General features: G+C 37.7%; 1 protein-coding gene across 1 annotated transcript in view; it reads left to right on the top strand.

Moving 5' to 3' along the window:
* LOC147911906 (endogenous retroviral envelope protein HEMO-like) overlaps window positions 1-11,033 on the top strand; it is a 45,978-nt gene that overhangs the window by 18,523 nt on the left and 16,422 nt on the right. The gene's annotated exons all lie outside the window — the stretch shown is intronic.

Genomic DNA, 11,033 nt, shown 5'->3' with positions numbered 1-11,033 from the left:
CCCTCCCCCACTAACTGACCAAAGGAGTTTGGAATGGGAGGCCTGCTGCAGAAAAGACCATTACTATAGACCTCTCCGTGTACCTGGGTGGGTCCTGCTAAACCCATTCTTAGTTCTAGTTACCCTTTATGAGAGATATTTACATTTTTAAAGAAAATCTCCATTTGTAAATGTATCTTCTTCCCTGCACCAGAAAGAAGGGGGGATGGCCTTACCTAGAAACTTATCAGAATGGAAGGCAAGGACTTAAATCTGCAGGATAAACTTACTCATTGTTAACTGCGCTGTTTGGGCAATATGCTATCTGACTCCCACTAGGTTCCTATAGATGACATCTCCCTGGAGCCTGGGTTACCATGGTAATGGGTATTTAAGCTATTTTTTTCAGGAACTGAGCTCCTTGTCCACTTCAGGCTGGACTGAGACCACCAACCCTTCAACTGGGCCCTTTTGATGGTAAGAGGCTGGAACTCCACCCTCAGGGCATGCTAATGATGCCATTCTGTGAGGATGCGTCCTAAGAAGAAACATGAAGACTGACTATGCTTGCGCAGATCATCAATTACCTTATCTCTCCTCACCTCCAATTATTTCAGACCACCCTGCCCCCTTCCTCATAAATACTCCTGAGTCCTTATTTTTGGGGAGGCAGATTTGAGACTTGTTCTCCCATTTTCCTCACTTGGTTGCCTTGTGATTAAACCCTCTCTCTCTGCAATCTCGTCATCTCGGTGATTGGCTTTCTGGCCAGCGGGCAAAAACGGAACTGCTGCGGTAACATCACCACCTTCCATATTGCAATTTCTTTCGTTTTGTGTCTGGAAGGAGCTACTGATATTCTCTCTTACCTATACTCTTTCCTGCCCAGAGTGAGGGCAGATAAAAGCAAGTAAGTGAGGCAGTGATTCCAATAACAAACATTCTCATGTCAACAAATTCTATTGAAACTTTTTTTCGACTTTTTTACTAGTTGTACTTTGGCTAAAAGGTCCACTCTATAAACTCACTCTAGAGTTATATCTAATAATATTAAGGTCACTTATTTTCCCTTTCAAAAAATAACCCCTCAAAAAAGCTTCTTATTACACTGAACTTAACATCAAACAAAATTTATATTTTAAAGTGATGTTACAACAATTTTTTTGAAGAAATAATCCTCCCTGATATTTTTGTAACATAGTAATCAATATTAAAATTTGCTCTAACACATAAAACTCTGTAAAATGTTCTCCAGTAAATCAAATAGCTGAATTTTATCTGAGGCCAAGAGAACTTCCTGCCAGTTTATTTTTACGCTTTGGAGTTTTGGTGTAAAAGGTCCTCTGATTATTTATCATGGTGGCATATCAGGGCTATTTCACCTCAGGAATCATTCCAGTGACTATTTGAAAGCCTGTAGTTGCTGAAGTAATTTTGCTTCAATGACTTTAGAGTGGAATATTTTGTTTCTACAGAGAAGATACCAGAAATAGAGAAGAAAGACAGACCCTAAAGCTTTATCCTAATGATTAGCAAATATAACCCGTCTCCTTACCACTCACCGTCTCTTCGGAAACAATTCACTCTTCACTTTACTTTTGCTAGTAACCTCAGAATCTACATTATTTAAGTAAACTTGAATATAAGAGTTAATTGGTTTATTAGCTGTCACATAAAGTTTGGTTGCTCTAATAACATTTACTTATTTGTACCTGTAACAACTCAATTAGATTGCCGGGAAAGTCCTTATGAACAGAAATTTAACATGTACAAATTCATAAAGTTTGACAGCTGAGAAATCATCACCACAATCAGAAGAGTGAACATTTCCATCACCTCTAAAATCTGCTTCATGTCTTTTTGTTATCCCTTTTTCACCTTCTCTCACATCCACTCCCTAAGCAACAACTGATGTGCTTCCTGTCATTACAAGTTAGTCTGAATTTTCTGGAGTTTCATATAAATGGAATAATAGAATGTATGTTCTTTCTTTATTGTCTTGCTTCTTTCATTCAGCATATTTATTTCTATATCAATCAATATTTTGTATACAATCATGTGTCACAACGACAGGGACAGCTTCTGAGAATTGCATCATTAGGCAATTTAGTAGTTGTGTGGATGTCATAGAATGTACATACACAAACCTATATGTTATAGTCTACTACACACCTAGGCTATGTGGTTCTAAGTTTATGGGACCACCATCATACATGTGGTCCATCGTCAATTAAAACTTCATTATGTGCCACATGACTGCATTGATAGTTCATTCATCATTATTGCTGAATAGTATTCAATCCTATAAATACACCCCAATTTGTTTATTCATTCATCCATTGATAGATATTTGAGTTGTTTCCAGTTTTGGACTATTACAGACAAAGGTGCTATGAACATTCATGTGCATGCCTTTGTATGACCAGACATTTCATTTTTCCCTTGGGTAAATATCTAGTAGTGGAATGTCTGGATTACATGGTATGTGTATATTTAAATTTTTAAGAAACTGTCAAACTTTTCCAAAGTGGTTGTGCCATTTTACATTTCCACTAGCATTGTTTTGGAGTTACAGTTCCTGCATATCCTTGACAACACTTGAGATGATCAGTCTTTTTCAATTTTACCTATTCTAATAGGTTTGCATTTGTATCTCATTGTGGATTAATTTCCCTTTCCATTATACCTAATGATGTTGAACATCTTTTTATGTGCTTACTTACCATTCCTATATTTTCACTGATGAAGTATCTATTCAAATATTTTTCTAAAGTTTATTAAGTTGTTTGTGTGTTTTTTTGAGTTTTGAGACTTCTATATATATTCTGGATCCAAGTCCTTTATCAGATATATGATTTGTAAAGATCTTCTCCTAGTCTATGGCTTGTATTTTAATTCTCTTAATAGTGTCTTTCAAAGAGCAGACGTTTTAAATTTTAATGAAGTCAAATTTATCAATTTATTCTTTTATAGATTATGCTTTTTGTGTGGTATATAAAATCTTTGCATAAGTCAAGGTCACAAAGATTTTCCTCTATGTTTTCTTCTAGATGTTCTATAGTTTTAGGCTTTCCATTTAGGTGTGTGATCTGAACAATTTTTATATATAGTGTAAGGATGGACCAAAGTTCATATTTGCATAAAGATATCAATTCGTTCCATCACCACTTGTTTACAAAACTGTTTTATCCACTCAATTGCCTTTGAACTTTTGTAAAAATAAGTTGTCTTTCTATATGTGGATTTATTTGTGTATTATATCTTATGTTCAATGGGTCAATTTCTCTGTCTTTAGGCTAATACAACACTGTTTTGATTACTGTAGCTTTATAATAATTCTTGAAATTAGGTAGAGTTAGCCTTACAACTTTGTTCTTCTTGAAAACTGATTTGGCCATTCTAGCACTCTTGCATTTCCATATGAAATGTAAAATAATCTTGTCAATTTCTGAAAAAAAATAATATGCTGGGATTTTGATTGGGATTGCATTGAATTTGTAGATGAATTTAAAGAGAAATGATATCTTAACTATGCTGAGTCTTCTAACTAATGAATAAAATATCTCTCTCAGTTTGTTTAGGTCTTATTAAATTTCTTTTCGCAATGTTTTATACTTTTCAGCGTATATGTTTTTCACATCTTTTGTCATATTTACTCCTAAGTATTTCATATTTTTGATGATGTTATAAATGGCATTGTTTTTAATTTCACTTTCCAATTTTTCATTGTTAGTATACAGAAATACAATTGAATGTTGCATATTGATCTTATGTGTTGTGACCTTGCTAAACTCACATGTTAGTATTAGGGACTTTTTTGTATATTCCATTAGATTTTCTAAATAGATGATCATATTGTCTGGTAAAGAAGAAAATTTTACTTCATCCTTCCAAATCTAGGTTCCTTTCATTTATAATTCTTGCCTTATTTCACTGGCTAGAAACTCCAAATTAATACTGAATAGAAGTCAAAAGAGAAAATCTTCCTGTATTGTTCCTGGTCTTAGAGGGAAGCATGCTGTCTTCCATGGTCAAGTATGATGTTAGTTGCATGTTTTGTGTAGAGGTTGTATATCAAGTTGGGGAAGTTCCCTTCTGTTGCTAGTATGCTGAGGATTTTCATGAACAATGGATGATGGATTTTGCCATATTTTTTCCAGTGACTATGGAGATGATCATATGGTGTTCTTCTTTAATTTATTAATATGGAGAAATACTTTGATTGAATTTTTTTTAATTTTTTGTTTATTGCAGTAACATTGGTTTATAACATTGTATAAATTTCAGGTGTACATCATTATACTTCTATTTATGCATAGATTACATCATGTTCACCACCCAAATACTAATTACAACCCAACACCACACACATGTGCTGAATTATCCCTTTCGCCCTCCTCCCTCCCCCCTTCCCCTCTGGTAACCACCGATCCAATCTCTGTCCCTATGTGTTTGTTTATTGTTGTTATTATCTACCACTTAAAGTAGGAAATCATACGGTATTTGACCTTCTCCCTCTGACTTATTTCACTTTGCATAATACCTTCAATGTCCATCCATGTTGTCACAAATGGCTGGATTTCATCATTTCTTATGGCTGAGTAGTATTCCATTGTGTATATATACCACATCTTCTTTAACCATTCGTCCTTTGATGGGCACTCAGGTTGTTTCCAAGACTTGGCTATTGTGAATAACGCTGCAATGAACAAAGGGGTGCATGTATCTTTATGCATTGGTGTTTTCAAGTTCTTTGGATAAATACCCAGCAGTGGAATAGCTGGATCATATGGTAGCTCTACCCTTGATTTTTTGAGGAATCATCATACTGTTTTCCATAGTGGCTGCACCAGTTTGCACTCCCACCAGCAGTGTATGAGAGTTCCCTTCTCTCCACATCCTCTCCAACACATGTTGTTTCCTGTCTTGTTAATTATAGCCATTCTGACTGGTGTGAGGTGATATCTCATTGTAGTTTTGATTTGCATTTCCCTGATAGCTAGTGATTTTGAACATCTTTTCATGTGTCTGTTGGACATCTGTATATGTTCTTTGGAGAAATATCTGTTCAGGTCTTTTGCCCATTTTTGGATTGGGTTTTAGTTTTTTTGTTGTTGAGATGCATCAGTTCTTTGTATATTTTGGAAATTAAGCACTTATCAAATGTATGGTTTGCAAATATCTTCTCCCAATCATTAGGTTGTCTTTTCATTTTGTTGATGGTTTCCTTTGCTGGGCAGAAGCTTTTTAGTTTGATGTAGTCCCATTTGTTTATTTTTTAATTGTTTCTTTTGTCCGGTCAGACATGGTGCTTGAAAATATGTTGCTAAGACAGATGTCAAAGAGCTTACTGCCTATGTTTTCTTCTAAAATTTTCAGGTCTTACACTCAAGTCTTTAATCCATTTGGAGTTAATTTTTGTGTATGGTATAAGGTAAGGGTCTACACTCATTTTTTTGCATGTGGCTGTCCAGTTTTCCAAACAGCATTTGTTGAAGAGACTTTGTTGTCTCCATTATATGTTCTTGGCTCCCTTGTCAAAGATTAGCTGTCCATAGATGTGTGGGTTTATTTCTGGGCTTTCCATTCTATTCCATTGATCTGCATGTCTGTTTTTGTGCCAGTACCATGCTGTTTTGGTTACTATAGCTTTGTAGTATGTTTTGAAATCAGGGAGTGTGATACCTCCACCTTTGTTCTTTTTTCTCAGGATTCCTTTACTTATTCGGGGTCCTTTGTTGTTCCAAATAAATTTTAGGATTCTTTGTTCTATTTCTGTGAAAAATGTTGTTGGAACTTTGATAGGGATTGCATTGAATCTTTAGGTGGCTTTTGGAAGTACAGACATCTTAACTATATTAATTCTTCCAATCCAAGAGCACGGAATATCTTTCCATTTCTTTGTGTCTTCCTCAGTTTCTTTCAGCAATGTTTTATAGTTTTCGGTGTACAGATCTTTCACCTCTTTGGTTAAGTTTATTCCTAGGTACTTTATTCATTTTGTTGCAATTGTAAATGGGATGGTATTCTTAATTTCTCTTTCTGCTACTTCGTTGTTGGTGTATAGAAATGCAACTGATTTTTGTATGTTGAGTTTGTATCCTGCAACTTTACCATACTCGTTTATTACTTCTCAAAGTTTTCTGGTGGATTCTTTAAGGTTTTATATAAAAAATCATGTAATCTGCAAATAGTGACAGTTTCACATCTTCTTTTCCAATTTGGATCCCTTTTATTACTTTCTCTTGCCTGAATGCTCTGGCTAGGACGTCCAGTACTATGTTAAATAGGAGTGGTGACAGTGGGCATCCTTGTCTGGTTCCTGTTCTTAGAGGGATAGCTTTCAGTTTCTCAACATTGAGGATGATATTAGCTGTGGGCTTCTCATATATGGTCTTTATTATGTTGAGGTACTTTCATTCTAACCCCATTTTATTCAGAGTTTTTATCATAAATCCATGCTGTATCTTGTCAAATGCTTTCTCTGCACCTATCCAGATGATCATGTGATGTTTGTTCTTCATTTTATTAATGTGGTGTATAATGGTGATTGATTTGCAAATGTTAAACCATCCCTGCATAACTGGAAAAATCCCACTTGATCATGGTGTATAATCTGTTTAACGTATTGCTGTATGTGATTTGCTAGTATTTTGTTGAGGATATTTGCATCTATGTTCATCAGTGATATTGGCCTGTGTTTTTCTTTTTTTGCGTTGTCCTTGTATGGTTTTGGTATCAGGGTAATGTCAGCTTCGTAGAATGAGTTAGGGAGCTTCCCCTCTCCTCACTTTTTTGGAAGAGTTTGAGAAGGATAGGTATTAAGTCTTATTTGAATGTTTGGTCGAAGCCGTCTGTTCCTGGACTTTTATTTTTGTGGAAGTTTTTGATTACTGTTTCTATCTCCTTACTGGTCATTGCTCTATTCAAATTCTCTACTTCTTCTTGATCCAGTTTTGGAAGGTTGTATGATTCTAAGAATTTATCCATTTCTTCCAGATTGTCGAGTTGGTTGGCATATAGCTTTTCATAGTATTCTCTAATAATCTTTTGTATTTCTGAGGTGTCTGTTGTAATTTCTCCTCTTTCATTTCTGATTTTACTTATTTGTGCCTTCTCTCTTTTTTTCTTGGTGAGTCTAGCTAAAGGTTTGTCAATTTTGTTTATCTTTTGCAAGAACCAGCTCTTGGTTTTATTAATTTTTCTATTATTTTTGGTCTCTGTATCATTTATTTCTGCTCTGATTATTATTATTTCACTTCTTCTACTGATTTTGGGCTTTGTTTGTTCTTCTTTTTCCAGTTCCTTTAGGTGCATTGTTAGATTGTTTATTTGATATTTTTCTTGTTTGTTGAGATAGGCCTGTGTTGCTATAAACTTCCCTCTTAGAACCGCTTTTGCTGTATCCCATAAATTCTGGCATGTCGTATTTTCATTTTCATTTGTCTCCAGGTATTTTCTGATTTCTTCTTTGATTTCTTCGTTGACCCAGTCATTGTTCAGTACCATTTTGTTTAATCTCCACGTATTTGTGGCTTTTCTGATTTTCTTCCTATAGTTGATTTTTAGTGTCATACTGTTGTGGTCAGAAAAGATGCTTGGTATGATTTCAGTCTTCTTAAATTTATGGAGACTTGTTGTGTGTCCTAATATGTGATTAATTCTGGAGAATGTTCAATGTGCATTTGAAAAGAACGTGTATTCTTTGGTTTTTGGATGGAATGTTCTGTATATATCTACTAGGTCCATCTGTTCTAGTGTATCATGTAAGGCCAATGTTTCCTTATTAATCTTCTCTTTGGATGATCTATCCGTTGGTGTAAGTGGAGTGTTAAAGTCCCCTACTATTACTGTGTTACTGTCTATATCTGTTTTTTTGTCTGTTAATAATTGCTTTATATATTTAGCTGCACCTACATTGGGTGCGTAGATATTTACAAGTGTTATATCCTCTTGTTGGATTGTTCCCTTGATCATTATGTAATGCCCTTCTTTATCTCTTTCTACAGTTTTTGTTTTAAAGTCTATTTTTTCTAAGTACTGATACCCCAGCTTTCTTTTCATTGCCATTTGCGTGGAGTATCTTTTTCCGTCCCTTTACTTTCAGTTTATGAGTGTGTTTAGGTCTGAAGTGTGTCTCTTGTATGCAGCATATATATGGGTCTTGTTTTTTTATCCAATCAGCCACCTTCTGCCTTTTAATTGGAGCATTTAGTCCATTGAGATTTAAAGTAGCTATTGATAAGTATGTACTTACTGCCATTTTTTAACTTTTGTTTTTCTCTGTTTTAGTAGTCCTTTTCTGTTCCTTTCTTCTTCTATATGGAGTTGATGGTCTCTTTAGTTTGACCTCTGTCTGAAAGCTCTACTCTTTAACTCCCCTCGTCCCTCATTTTATGTTTTTCATATCATATCTAACCTCTTTTTTGTGCATTTTTATCCATTACCATCTTATCTTGGAAATAGATAAGTTTTCCTATTTGTGGTCTTCTCTTTTCCCCTTAAATCAGTCCCTTTAACATTTCTTGTAGCACTGGTTTCTTGGTGACAAACTCCTTTAATTTTTGTTTGTCTGGGAAATTTGATCTCTCCTTCCATTTTGAATGATAAGCTTCATGGGTAGCGTATTCTTGGCTTTAAGTTTTTTCCTTTAGCACTTTAAATATATCATGCCACTCTCTTCTAGCCTGTAAGGTTTCTGCTGAGAAGTCAGCTGATAACCTTATGGGGTTTCCTTTGTATGTAACTTGACTTTCTCTTGTAGCTTTTAGGATTCTCTCTTCATCTTTAATTCTGGGCATTTTGATTATCATGTGTCTTGGTGTGGGCCTCTTTGGGTTTATCTGGTTTTGGGTTCTCTGTGATTCCTGTACCTGGATGTCTGTTTCCTTCCATAGGTTAGGGAAGTTTTCATCTATTATTTCTTGAAATAGATTCTCTGCCCCTTTGTCTCGCTCTTCTCCATCCGGGACACCTGTAACACGGATGTTAGTGCGCTTGATGTTGCCCCAGAGGTCCCTTAGACTGTCCTCACTATTTTTAATTCTTTTCTCTCTTAATTGTTCAGCTTAGATAATTTCTTCTAGTCTTTTGTCCAGCTCACAGATCCATTCTTCTGTATCCTCTACTCTGCTTTTGAGTCCCTCTAGTGAATTTTTCATTTCCAGTATTGTATTCTTCATTTCTGATTGGTTCTTTTTTATATCTTCCATTTCTTTGTTGACATTCTCACTGAGTTCATCTATTCTTCTCCCCACATCAGTGAGCATCCTTAACACTCTTTGTTTGAAATCTCTGTCGAGTAGGTTGCTCATTTCTGTTTCACTTAGTTCCTTTTCTGGTGTTTTGTCCTGTTCCCTTACTTGGAATGTATTCCTTTGCCTCTTCCTTTTGCCTCTTTCCCTGTGCTTGTGTCTACGTATTAGGTAGGTCTGCTACGTCTCCTGCTCTTGGATAGGTGACCTTATGTAAGTGATGGCTTACGAGCCCTGCCATGTGCTTCCCTCAGGTCTCAATGTTCCAGCGGTGACCCCTATGTGGGCTCGTGTGTCCTTCTCTTGTGGTCTGTTTGCTCTCTCTGTAGGCGCCCAGGTTAGGTGAGTTTTGCTTCTTGCCAGCTGTTATAATGCTCAGCTGCTTGTAGTTGCTGTGGGCCCTTCAGTCTCTTTATCAGGTGTGGGGAGCCCCAACACAGTTGGCTGCAAGTTCTAATACCACATTTGTGTTGCAGTATTTCTTTTAAGTTAGTAGGCCCCCAGCGTGCAGGTTGTTAGGCTCAGGGCCTTACAATTGCTATAAGCCTCCAGCCTTTAGGTCTCTTGTCAGCTCTCTGAGGATTGCAGCTAGGTGGGGCTGGCCTCAGGCACGGGAGCACCCAATTGTTTCAGGCTTTCAAGGGTGGGTCAAACCCCCTATGTGGGTCTTTGAGAAGCACAAGTCTTCTGCAGCTGACATGATGTGCCGCCCACAGGTCCACACACAGTCAACAGAGTCCTGTCCCCTGTGCGTGCCCTGATCTCCTGAAGCGTACCCAGTCTCTCCACGTCAGGAGCCCCACACACTCCACCACTGCCCCATGCTCTCCACCCACTCCTTGTGCATGCCCTGCCCCACTGAAGTCGACTCAGTTGCCAGGCTGCAGAGAATCCAGTCACCAATCTATGCAGGCCAACAAGTTGCCCAAGGGCTTGTTGTTGAGTGGGGCCAGTCTCTAGGGTGTGCTGACTGGCCTGGCTGAGCTGGATTAAATGGGTGCTCTAGTGGGTGGGGCAGACCCTGGGCTAGCAGGCCCCAGGGAGAACTCCAATTGTGTCTGTGCCAGCACGCCCACACCAGGCCACAACAATGGCCGCTGCCAATGTCCCAGTCCCTGGAGAGGTCTCACCTCTCACCGAGATGCACACAGGTCCTATCAGATGAGTCTCTTTTCACCAAAGCACTGTACACCTTTCTTTCTGGTGATCCCAGGTTGCTTTCTGAAATGGAGGAGTTTGCGCATGGGCCCTTTAAGAACTGGTTTTAATTTCTTTGTGAACCGGGTTTTCTGGGGGTAGTCCCCATTGTTTTAGTAGCTGGCCAAGTCAGATATTATGCCACCCGTCTCGATTGTGCTGGGTCCACAAAATGCCCACAGCAGTGGCGCTCCCCAGCTCAGGGCCCTATGCCTCCAGGGAGGGCTGGGTACCTGTGGGCTGCTCCCGGGTGGCCGTCAGGCGTTGCGTCTTGTGAAGGTGGCGTTTTTCGTCTCCAGAATGGAGTTTCTGCCTCTTCTACCTCAGTCAGGATTGTCTGTTGTGGCAGGAATTCCTCTTATCCAGTTTTCAGTTCTGTCTCAGGGGTAATTTTTCCACAAGTAGCTGTAAATTGGCTATGTCCGTGGGAGGAGGTGAGATCAGAGTCTGCCTACACCGACATCTTGACTTCCTCTCCCTGACTGATTTTAAATGTTAATATAACCCCACATTCCTGAGATAAATCCCACTTGGTCATGATTTTTTATCTTTTTAATATATTGTAGGATTCAACTTGCTAAGATTTGTTTCATAATTTTACAA

This window comes from Ceratotherium simum, chromosome X, assembly GCF_057802395.1.
Source record: "Ceratotherium simum simum isolate JZ-2026a chromosome X, ASM5780239v1, whole genome shotgun sequence".
In the NCBI taxonomy this organism is placed as follows: domain Eukaryota; kingdom Metazoa; phylum Chordata; class Mammalia; order Perissodactyla; family Rhinocerotidae; genus Ceratotherium; species Ceratotherium simum.
This window is presented reverse-complemented; position numbering and strand designations above follow the sequence as displayed.